Genomic DNA, 10,940 nt, shown 5'->3' on the forward strand with positions numbered 1-10,940 from the left:
GGAATATTTTAATGCAGACGATGTTTAGAATTGCTGGCCCGTGGTGATAATAAAAAGCAGACTGCATTCAGCCCATTTATTATTGTTTCAAAAGTTTTTAAACACAGTGTACCCCTTTTTCACCTGCCTCTGGGGGCAGACCACTCTTGCCACCAGCACCCCCCAGCACACCACTGCTCACTGTCTAAAGCACAAAGTCTGTTTCTCGGTTATGTAACATTCCTAACAGGTGCTTCTGGTAGGTGCATTTGGTAGTCCCCAAATGATTAAGGGACTCAGGCTCCTTCGCTCTTATGCCTTCACCTCACCCCCACCTCATCCGCATCCAGGATGACATGAGGCAAGAGGCTCAGCCATTCCATGCAAAACCCCAACACTGTTTCTGGAACAACTGGGAAAGAGGTACCATCTTTTGACCCAAGTGGGCAAACTATTAGAAGGTAAGTCTTCAATTGCTGGAGGCTGTATTTGCCACCATGAGAAGTGCTGAAAACTTTAGTCACACAGAACCAAGAAATTAAGAGAAACAGATGGCAGGCAACTAGGTTCAAGCTGCTAGATCCAGCTGCGCCTGAAGCTATCCTTCCCTAAACTTTTCAGTTATGTGAACCAATAAACTCCCTTTATTACTGAAACTAGTTTGAATTGGGTTCCTGTTACTTGAACTAAGAGTCTTGACAAATATAATTGTATACGGTAGTGTAATTACCTGTCTATTCTTGGCCGTTCTGTTGGGCTTTGTTCCCTAGAAGCCAGGTAGATTTCTGATTCATCCCTGTGTCCCTGAAACCCAGCACAGGACCTGGTACATGGTAGGTATTTAATACGCGTCTGCTGAATGGTGACTGAGGCCTGGGTTCTAGCCCTGATTGTGCCTCTAGTCTGTGACCTTGAGCATCTAATTCTCCCCTGTGAGCTGTTTCTGACTCCGCACAGTGGAAATGATCATCTTTGCCCTGCCTTGATGGAGGGCGGCAGTGAGGATGAGATAAGCCCAGCTTACAAAAGTGCTTAGCAAACTCTAGCGCTCTGCACACGCAAAAGCCACAGTTATATTTGCAAAAATGTACATTTTGTCCTAATTTCATCAGCCCCCTGTAGACTGTGGGTTCTTGGGGCACAACGCAGACAGCACGTTGGAGCAGAAGTAAGATCTGAGAGGAGAAGCTTTAGCTGCCCCCAGTGCCACCTCCATGCAACAGTAGACTTGTTGCACCTGCGGATGAGATAAGCAAGATGGTGCCTGGTGCCCAGCACTTGCCACCCCACCATCTCCCTAGAAATCGCCGAGACAAGGGATCCCAGCGCCTCCTTGAGTCTGAGCCATTGCAAACGCATGATAACGGAGCAGCAGCTGGCTGGTTGTTCCCCTCCTGGGCACCCAGAGAGAGACCACATCTCCCAGCCACAGTGACCGAGGTCTGGCCATGGGCTTGACTCCAGACCCAGACCATAAACCCCCCTCACCATCCTCCACACTCGTTCTCTGCCCTCGTCTGCTGATCACATGCAGAGGACACAATGGAGGACTTCAAGGTTCTAGAACATTGTTCTTCACCTTTCTTTACGAACCTGGGACTCCTTGGGCAACTGGTAAAGTCTATGATCTCCTCAGACAAGTCATATTAAACACATAAAATCAAATACATGGGATTACAAAGGACACAAATTATTGAAATACGGTAACCAAAATAAAAAATGTATGTGAGATTGTTACATGTGCTTTTTTAGGAATATATTAAACAACGAGATTCAATTATCATAATTTCAATGTGGCGAGAGTATAAACAGCATTTCAAGATATCCACAATAATTACTTTGTGATATGAAAATACCTGTGATTTCTTTTGGTGACAAATAGGTACTGCTACTACTACTTTGTTTTCTCCATTCATAACTGAAGTGCTAGATGTTAGCTAAAGGTCAGTGGAAAGATGCAATTATTTTCCCTTTCAAGTTCAGGAATCCCTGAATTTCATCCCCAGATCCTTGGGTATTGTCTCCGGGAAAAGAATCTCTGCTTTAGGACAGGACAGAGTCACAAAAGAAAAGGAACTTCATGCTTGGATGACCACATACAGGAAAGGCCCCTCCAACATGTATTCAAACCAGAGGAAAACACCGTATTTTACCAGGAATATCGAGATTCTGAAGCCAGGCTTGATTTCTTATTCCAGCTGGGTGACCCTGAACGAGGCATCTAACCCCTCTGAACCTCCATACTCAAAAGAAAAAGTAGGCCATGGTCCCAGTCTTACAGGGGAGTCGTGAGAATTAAAGGGGATAACAGCTCTGGAGGCTCGCAAACTCTATGGGAATTTATATCTGAGGTCTTCAAACTCCAGCCAGTGAACTGGTGCTAAAAATAAGGACAACACAGTGAAATCTCATCAAGTGAAATGGATTCCACCTGTAAGACTATCTTTTACTCTGAACTTACGACCTTCCTCATTTGAGGGGCTGTGAAATTCATTCTTTTATAAAATGAGGAGGATTATAAATATAGTCCTTGCTCATTTTTCCCCATTGTTTCTACTTTGCAAATGGAGCTGGCAATGTGATTTGGATTCACAAATATTTTACGCAGTTGGGTGGTTTTATGAAGACCAAAAAGTATGAGAATCACTGCTTTATGCCACCACAAAAATAGTCATTCTTATTATTCCTCAAAATTAATAAAACTTAGAAGGGATTCGATTTCTGACCTGGCACAAGTTTGAATAATAATAGTTAACATGTGTTGAGGGTTTCAATGTGTCCCAAACTGATCCAAATATGTCACACGTGTAACTGGCTTATTGAATAATCTGAATTTGGTGAGGGACACACATAAATGGATCTAGTTTTTCTTCACCCATTGCCTTTGAACACATCCAGTCAAATCTCTCATTGCCCCATGCCTTTCAGTATGGATTGAACATCTAATTATATACTATTTAACACCTCCTCTAAATCAAGCTTGACCCTTCACCTCAATAATGCATTGTTATTTAATTTAATAAACTATTAAATAGTCTAACTACGGGCACCTTACAGTGCTATGAGGATATGAGGTACGTACTATTATTAATGGCATCTTACAGATACTAAGGCCCAGAGAGATGAGGTAACTTGCCCAAGGTCACACAGCTAGTAAGTTAGAGACACAGAATTCAAACCCAGGCTGTCTGGCTCTGGAAACTTGCCCTTAGTCTCTGCATTACATTCCTCTGCAGCACTGAGAGAGCGTGAGGGTCTCTCTAAAAACCTTTTCCATCCTCCCTATTTGAGTTCTAGCTTCTCCTGTTTATGAGGCCTGGAAGGAGCAGTGGAGGAAAGGGGGGAAAAAACGTAGCTGGTGTTGCTTTGAGTCCCCTCAGGGAGGTGGATTCCTTTTGTGTGGAAAGTGTTTAAAGGCTAGTGTTCCTGGACCACATGACTAGCTTATTCAGCGGTCCCTGTAGTGGTCTCCTGACTGCTGGGGGATATCTGGACCCCTTGACCTCTCTTAGACCTTGTTCCCAGAAGTGCACTTCACAGCCTGTTTCTGCCAGGGTCCTCTTTCCTGGGAAGCACAAGGATCATCCCTTTGGGGCAGGGCCCAGGTCAGACGGCCCGGCACCCATTCAGCTCATGGGAAGCTCACCCATTCTTGTTCAGCTAAGTGATGGGTGTACAGGACGCCCCCCTTCCTGCCATCTCTCTCTAATCACTTTTTCTCTGCTCAAACACACACTGAGGGCAGATCTGCAAGCCTGCCTCACGAGCGGTCGGGGAATCAGCTACCACTCACCACTTCTGGCAGGAACCCAAAATCTCTACAAGTGGGACGTCTCGGGATGGGGGTGGGTGTGGGATCCTTTCTTCTCCCAGGAGAGCAGAAAAGGTATATCATTTCTCCCTATTCTAGAAAATTATTCTCAAATTCTAGTCTTCTGCTCGCGGAGGCTGAGGGGGGTGGGGATGGAGTGGGAGAAAAGCCGGTATGACACCCCTAAAACAGTCCTGCTGGTGTGTGTCTCATGGCTTTCTGAAATATGGGGTATTCAGCACCTTGCGACCCTGTGTTGAGGCTTAACTGAGGCTTAACTGTTAACTGGAAATACAAGACAAGAGGAAAGTCCCATTTAAGAGTCTGTTACATGCGTATCATCTAATTTAATTTTCACAACTGCCCTATAAGGTAAGCTTATTAATCAGGGTTCACTTGTAGCTGCTATAACAAGCAAACCCCAAAATTCAGTGGCTTAACACAATAGAGGTTTATTTCTTACTCACATAATATTCCAAGGCAGGTGTTCCTGGTTGGAGGGCAGCTTTCCTTCACGTGATGAGCCGGGTGACTTACATGTTACAGCTCCACCAGCTCCTGGGCCTCCGGGCCTTCTACCTCTAAATTGCAGGCAGGAATGGAGAAGCTCACCTGCTTCCTAAAGACGCCCACCTGGAAGTGACATCACCCCCCACTCACCCTCCATTGGTGGGGTCTAGCCCCATGGTCATACTTGGAAGCAAAGGAGGCTGGGAAATGTAGTCTCTGGCTGGGCAAGTGTCTTCCAGAGCCAACTCCACCCTACAGTCTGACAGAGTTAGTGAGGCAAAGAAACTCTCCTTAATAATGTCTGTTTAATCAGTTCACCAGGCTAACCAGTGCTCTCCGTTCCACCTGAGTGCAACACTCCTGCCCCAGGCATAATGAACGCTCACAGGTCACTCTCTGGCGCCCTTGCTCCCTTCTGCTCTCTCCAGTAGAATGCTGTTATGGGCTGAAAGCTTGTGTCTCCCCCAAAATGTATACGTTGAAATCCTAACCCCCAATGTGATGGTGTTAGGAGGTGGAGTTTTGGGGAGGTAACTAGGTCACGAGGGTAGAGTCCTCATGGATGGGACAGTGCCCTCACAGGAAGAGATAGGAGAGCTTGCTCCTTCTCTCCACCATGTGAGAATACCGTGAAAAGATGGCAGTCTGTAAACCAGGAAAAAGGCTTTCGCCAAGAATCCAACCATACTGGCACCCTGATCTCAGGCTTCCAGCCTCCAGAACTGTGAGAAATAAATGTTTGCTGTTTAAGACCCCCAGTCCACGGTCTTCTGTTAGAGAAGCCCAAGCTAAGACAAATGAGGTGTTTGCCAAAAATCTGTTGGGTTTGTTCTCAAGCCAGTTTGAGCCAGCACATTTGTTATTGTCATGGTGTCATTTAATTAGATATTCCATAAGCTGATGAAATGTGAGTGCAAAAAGGAAGAGATTTGTTTTTAGGAAAACAATAAAAATGAGTTGCTAAAACAGGCTGCCAAATGAGGTGTGGAAGAAACAACTACAAAAGATCTGGAAAAAATCACCATGAGAATCTAGAGGGATTCTGCACTCAAGTTGCTACACAAGTGTCTTCAGATCCTTGCCTCACTTGAAATAAACCAAAACTAGAAAGCAGAAGGTAGATTCTGGTGTAGTTCACGTAAGGAGGACAGCACAAAAAGCCAATGAACAGCCCCACGTTCAAAAAACAGAGTGGCAGATGTTCAAGGTGTGTATCATTTAAAATAATTCCCTGCGGGCTTCCCTGGTGGCGCAGTGGTTGAGAGTCTGCCTGCCGATGCAGGGGACACGGGTTCGTGCCCCGGTCGGGGAAGATCCCACATGCCGCGGAGCGGCTGGGCCCGCGAGCCATGGCCGCTGAGCCTGCGCATCCGGAGCCTGTGCTCGGCAACGGGAGAGGCCACAACAGTGAGAGGCCTGCATACCGCAAAAAAAAAAAAATAATAATAATAATAATAATAATTCCCTGCTTCTTTGATTAGTTGACTAACCACTGGTCCCAACTGAGCTGGATATGTAATAATAATTCTACGGGATTATTAACCCCATTTTATAGGTGATGAAACTGAGGCCCAGGATACCAGTAGGTAGGTGGTGAAGGCAGGATTCAAAACCAGCCAGTCCAGTTGAAAGTCTACAGTCTCACTCTCTGTACCAGCAACGTCCAATGCAACTTTCTGTGGTGATGGAGCTGTTCTGTATCTGATCTGTCCAATGTAGTATGTGTTTAATGGACACTTGAAATGTGTCTAGTGCAACTGAAGAACTGAAGTTTTAATTAAATTCAATCTTAAGTATAAATGGCCACCCACGGCCAGTGGCCACCCTATGCGACAGCACAGTTCTGTGCTGTCCTTACTTTAACATGTGCCTTCCTTAGCATCTCAGGCTTTTTAATTTCATTGTCTTGACTCTTTCCAGCCAATGATGTGTCTTCTGAAATGCAAGCACTGGCCCCTGTGATTCAGATGTCCCTTCATTCCAATTCTTTATGTTGGCTGGAGAACGAGAGGGATGGGCATTGGCAGGAGGAGAGGGGGCAACGGCTGAGCTGGAATGGCCACGTGGCAGCAGCTGCCATCTTGTGCCCGAAGCCCTTGCAGCTCCTCAGGGTGGGGGAAGCATCGCCTTCAGGTGCAAGAGCTTGAGAGCAGGATGGGACGGCTCCCCTCCCTACTTAACAGCGTGACTCGAGGCAAAACACCGCACCCCTTTGCACCCTGGCTTCGTCCTCTGGAAGGTGGGATTAAAAGTGCCTGCTGTTGGGAATTCCCTGGCGGTCCAGTGGTTAGGACCCTGAGCTTCCACTGCAGGGGGCGTGGGTTCGATCCCTGGTCGGGGAACTAAGATCCCGCATGCTGCAAGGCGCGGCCACATAAAAGCGTTTGCTGTTGTGGGGACTGCGTGAGGTGATGCCTGCTAAGTGCCTAGCTCCCTGCTTGGGTCCAGTAACTGCTCAGTAAATGTCCTTCTAATCCAATCCAATCCTCAGACCAAAGGAACAGCAGGGAAAATGTGGGGGTGGGGATGGAGAGAGAGAAAAGCCTCTTTCAAAAAAGCCTTTCAGTGAGGAAATTCTCAATTGTAAATCAAAGTAGAGAGAATGGTTTAAGAACCCCCCCATACTTCTATCAGTTTTTAAAATTATTAACCAGAATAAAGGCTTTAGTATCTTCAGTAACTTAAAGATATCCATCCTTAGGAAGGTGAAGAACAAACTCCCAATGGCTCCAACCAAATGGCCACAAACACGTGTTAGGAATCCTCAGAGCAGCCCTGGAGGGTCCCAACAGCCAGAGACAGGGTCATGCTCAGACAGCTGTCATTTGTCGCCCCCCCTACCCTCACCAAGTAATATCTTCACAAGCCTGGGAACCATGGTGCCCACACATGGGTGTGGCTATGCTGTTTCCCAGGCAATAGGTTCCATCTCTCTGGGTCCCCCAAACCATGTAGCTTGTCTTCCAGTGCCTGGAAGGTTCTGGAAGAGCCCCCCCACCCCTGCCAAATCCTACCTATAATGTTCTTTAAATTAGCAAGAGGCAGCTTTTAATTTCTTGCCACCCAGATCCCTAAATGATGCTCAAGTTACAGAAGAGCCACAGCTGCCATCTCGAAGGAGCTGGTACCTGTCATCCCCTGAGGTCAAAATAATCCATTCTTTTAGAAGAGAGATGAGAGATCTTATCAGGGAAAATGCCCAGGGCTTCTGACCTTCTGGAAAATTACTGAACTATATTCTAACTATAAAAATCAATCCCTTAAGATCTCAGTAGGTCTGGGGAATAAGCTGTGTAGAAAAGGAAAAGAAGAAATTAATTGGGTGGAGGGGGCACTAACATTCGCTAGGCACCTAATCTGTGCTGAGTGCCCCTTCATGCTTTCATTTAATCCTCACAGGAACACTGGTAGGCAGATACTTTTGCCCCCATGTCACAGATGAGGAAACTGAGGCTCAGAAAGGTGAAGCCACTTGCCCAAGGTAGAGCTGAGGTCTGGCTCCCGCAGAAACTCACGTTCTTTCCTAACCACTGTCCTACCTACTATGTGGCACCTTAGATGGCAGCCTTTATTCTCTGTCTGAGTCTGTTTCTCTCCCTGATGTGGGAATGACAAGGCCTGCTGGCTCCTACAGCTCTCAGAAGGACCTTGACCTTCTCAGGGACGTGAAGCGCTCTGAAAGGTGTAGAGGACCCAGTTAGGGCCTGGAGTCACCTATCTCGTTGTCCTCAAGGCTGGCAAACTTGCAGCTCTGGAAGAAGAAGATCCAAGCCTCCTTGATGGGTCCCGGTGCGACTCTGGCATGAAGGGACAGAGGAAAATCACTAGGTCCCCTCAGGTTCCCAAAGGAAAAAGAAGGGAGGGAGAGGCGGAGGGAGGGAGAGCTTCAGGGAGTGCCTTGGGGTGTTGCTGTTTTTGGTGACTGCTCAGCTGACGGTTCTCCAAGCTGAGAAACACACATAACAAACTCTAACCTCCTCTGGCTTAAAATAGAGCTGCGGAACCGAAAATGCCAAGCACAGGGCAGAGTCACCTGCCTGGCAGGGCCAGACAGCTCCTCGTGGCCCCAGTAATACCTCCCCCGCCAGCGGACCCATCTGACAAAGCACCTCTCAGCTTCGTCTCATGAGATGCTCACAACAGTGGGGGCGGGAAGCCAGCGCTCCTCAAACCCACCTTAGAGATTAGGAAAGTGAGATCTGAGAGGCCGCTGGAGGGTGATAAAGCCCCCAGCATCTTGTCTGATGAGGCGGCACCGTGTATGCGAAGGATCGTGACCCTGGGGGGCCAGACGGCCCTGAGTTCAAGTTCTGACTCAGCCGCTGCCTGGCTGTGAGGACTTGGCAAGCGGGGTCTCTTCTCCTCTGCAGCCCGGCTTCCTGCACTGGGGAGTGAGGCTCCCTTAGCAATGTCTGTGAATGTTCCTAGTGCGGACAGCGCTCCACAGTCTCTTGGCCCTGCTTCTGGAAAAAGAATTCCTGACATCAGCAGGCAGTCAGTTGTAAAAAGGGAGGAAAAGTGGCTCCTGGGCACCTGGAAAGTGACATATGGTGTCTTTTATAATGCAGGAGGTGGGCCTGACCATCACCCCCATTTCTCACATGGGAAAACTAAGGTGCAGAGAAGCAGAAGGCTTCTATCCACAGATACCCAGGTAGACAGTGGATGAGTTGGAATTTAAACCCAGGCCTCACTGACCCAGCTGTGCTCAGGACCAGGACTCATTAACTGTCCCCGGGGTGGACCCAGCCCTTCCCCTGAGAGCAAGTGCCCTCCACCCCTACTGGCCCCATAAGCTCTGCTCAGGCCCTTCTCGGGCTATAGATCCTTGGTGCCCCACCCGGGCCCACTCTGAGACTGTAGGCCAGGTTTCTGTTCCTCTGAAGTCTGAGCAGGAATCAGAAAAGCAAACTTGCTGACACCATTGCTAAAAATAAAGCTGAGGCAGTAGCACCAGACACTTGCTTCTGAGCTGCTGAGCTGCCCCCCTCTAGCTTCTCAGGGGAAGAAGGGGTGCAAGGCTCCCCTTACCAGGCACGGGGTCCCAATTCTGCCCGAGAACTGAGTCAGGGCAGGAACTGAGTCTAACATCCCTGTGGACCTGGGCCTTTGCTCTGTTGTGATAGTTGCAAAACTGGCTAACACTTCTAGATGAGTCGTCGGGGCCAGACGATGCTCTCGGGGCCGCACATTTACCCGCTTATTTAATCCTCACAACCACTGTAGTCGTGCCCTGTTGCTGCTGTAACAAGTTATCACAAACCTAGCGGCTTGAACAACACAAACGTATTACCTTCCAGGTCTGTGGGATGGAGGTCTACACGGGTCACGCTGGGCTAAAATCAAGGCATTGGGAGAACTGCGTTCCTTTCCGGAGGCTCTAGGCAGGAATTTGTTTCCTTGCCTTTTCCAGATTCTAGAAGTCACCTGTGGTCCTTGGCATGTGGCTCCCTTTCTCCATCTTCAAAGCCAGCAGCAACGTCAGGCCAAGTCCTTCTCACCTTGCATCTCTCTGGTTCCCCCTCTTCCGCTTCCCTCTTCCAGTTATAAGAATGCTTGGGATCGCATTGGGCCCACCCAGATCATCTGGATAATCTCCCGTCTCAAGGTCAGTCGATTAGCAAACTTAATTCCATCTGCAACCTTAATTCCCCTTTGCCACATAACCTAACATAGTCATAGGTCTCAGGGATAGGATGTGGGCATCTTCAGGGAGGCCATTATTCTGCTGACCACAGCACTTTATGAGATAGGAACTTTCCTAACCCCATTTTAAACTGGGGAAACTGAGGCATCCCAAGTTCACACGACTGGTAAGTGAAAGTAGGATACACTCCCAGGCAGTGGAGGTGCAGAGTCCACGCTCTACATGCTGATACTGCTGCTTGTTCATCCACAAACGATCACTGGATGTGTGCTCTGTGCTAGGTCCGGTTGCTGGGGACAGGCTGGGGACCAAGATGGGGTCCCTGTCCTCAGGGGGACACATATGTGGAACACGAGAATTACAAAGCAGTGGGAGGGATGAGAGATGGCAGGAGCACGGGAAGTCTTCGAGGAGCACAGAGGAGGAACACCTTAGGAGTCAGGAAAGATGTCCAACTAAGGGAGAGGTGAAGGATGAATAGGGCGTTAGCCAGCAGCCCCTATCACATAAGGAGGTTGTGAGGATTAAATGCATGAATACATGTAAAGTGCTTCAACCAATGCCTAGCCTCTAGCAGGCATTCAATAAATGTTGGCTGTTGAATGGGCCGGGGAGAGGACTGTTCCAAGCAAAGCAAGAGTTTGCACAAGGAGCTGCAAGTTTAATGGAGCTGGAGCAGAAAAATGCAAAGGGGCTGCAGGAAGAGGGGCTGGAATGGTCACAGGGGGAGAAGTGATGCATGTCAAGGCTGCAGCAGAGACCTGGGAAGGTGGGTGTCCCAGAAAGCTGCAGGAGATGCTGCCTGTGCTCTGCCCAGACTCTCCATGAAGGCTCACCCAGGACTCTGAATTGAGGGTCACCTTGGTGCTGGGGGGGCAGGGGTAGATTCCTCAGGGAGTGAGGTCAATGGAAGGTGCCCCGAGCGCCCCGCTGTTCAGGCCAAGGACCCCGGGATCATCCTTGAGTCGTCCTCCCCTTCGCCCTCCACACCCA

General features: G+C 48.5%; 1 protein-coding gene across 4 annotated transcripts in view; it reads right to left on the reverse strand.

Moving 5' to 3' along the window:
• The window catches only part of ADA (adenosine deaminase), a 109,389-nt gene extending 105,005 nt beyond the window's left edge, over positions 1–4,384 (reverse strand). For 2 of the 4 annotated variants that reach the window (XR_010935348.1, XR_010935346.1), the window contains exon 1: positions 4,258–4,381. The gene's annotated coding sequence lies outside the window, so the exon portion shown is untranslated. Of the gene's footprint in view, positions 1–4,257 lie in introns of all 4 variants that reach the window. The other 2 variants (XR_010935347.1, XR_010935349.1) reach the window with 2 other exon arrangements.
• Positions 4,385–10,940: the final 6,556 nt, after the last annotated feature.

This window comes from Pseudorca crassidens, chromosome 15 (genome assembly GCF_039906515.1).
Source record: "Pseudorca crassidens isolate mPseCra1 chromosome 15, mPseCra1.hap1, whole genome shotgun sequence".
Lineage (NCBI taxonomy): Eukaryota > Metazoa > Chordata > Mammalia > Artiodactyla > Delphinidae > Pseudorca > Pseudorca crassidens.